The sequence below is a fragment of the Micropterus salmoides genome, unplaced genomic scaffold (genome assembly GCF_014851395.1).
Source record: "Micropterus salmoides isolate LMB-PRFRI ecotype aquatic unplaced genomic scaffold, ASM1485139v1 Ms_hic_scaffold_345, whole genome shotgun sequence".
Classification (NCBI taxonomy): domain Eukaryota; kingdom Metazoa; phylum Chordata; class Actinopteri; order Centrarchiformes; family Centrarchidae; genus Micropterus; species Micropterus salmoides.
The window spans coordinates 1-1111 of NW_024042762.1; the positions used below are offsets into that span (position 1 = coordinate 1).

Sequence of the window (1111 nt, forward strand, 5' to 3'; positions counted from 1 at the left end):
TCCTGAAAAAAAAAATTCACAGCCTTGCCTCTGAAAATTGGAAATAAACATAGCGACTCTGCATGTGAACATACCTATCTAGCACACGAGAGAGGGTTGTGGTTGGTGGAACCTCAGTACACCTTTCCCGGTGAGACTGGCCACGGAGCAGCACCAGCTTCACAGGACAACAGCTGTAAGAATTTATTTATTGAACACTGTGTGGGGGCATGTGCAGGTATACACCATAGACTGTATAAAAAAAGGTATACACTCGCACAGTTTCAGCTTATTAGGTTCACCAAGAACTAATGCAGTGTAATACAGCTCTGAAATAAATCCTTCCTTCATGAGATTATAATGAGTTTTTATAATGAGTCATGGTATAATTTACACTGAGAAGTGTTCCAAATATTTAGCACCATAAACGGCCTTCAAATTGACCATTAAAATAATTTAATACCTCTGTCAAACAGATTCAATAAACTTACCACCAAAATACCTATCAAAGAAGGGTTTTAATGCAGAGCCATTGTATTGCATTAGTTTTGTTTATGTGTACCTAATCAATTCTAAAGAATGTGCAACACAACTAGCAAATGCCTTGACAAAATGACATGGTGGGTGGGGCACACTTAAATACATTTATGGGAAACCCTGTAGGGTAACCTTATATGGCCATAAAAAATAAATTATGCTAGTTAGCAGTATTTATTTTGATGTAATGCATAAACGAATAAGTTCCACATTGAGTTCTGACAATCAGCTGTTTTGTTACTGACGCGTCCATTGCACTTCTGAACCATACATAGAGACTCTGCGGTCCATATAGACATGGAATTTATCAAACCATTGTTTACTATGCTAACATTAGCTGACTACTTAGTTAGCAAGCAAGCTACAGTGTAGCATCAAGCACATGATTAAACAAAAGAATTAAACATGGACTACTGAAAAGCCACACTTTCAATACTATATTCATATTCAAACAAGCTCACCTTTTTGACTTCAGGTTCTCTTGAAGAAAACGGAAGCTGTCCTGGTATGTCCAACACTGACATGTGGATGAAAACCCCTAGGACTGCTTAGAAAACCCCATGCTTAGCACCACTTAAGTTGGCTCAGCTCCAAC

At 38.1% G+C, this 1111-nt stretch overlaps 1 long non-coding RNA gene across 1 annotated transcript; it reads right to left on the reverse strand.

Moving 5' to 3' along the window:
* On the reverse strand, nt 1-1008 carry LOC119884446. Its single transcript, XR_005441015.1, has 2 exons — nt 978-1008; nt 1-173 (listed from the first exon to the last, which is right to left on the reverse strand). It is a non-coding gene; the product is annotated as an uncharacterized LOC119884446 (long non-coding RNA).
* Between the last annotated feature and the right edge of the window lie 103 nt (nt 1009-1111).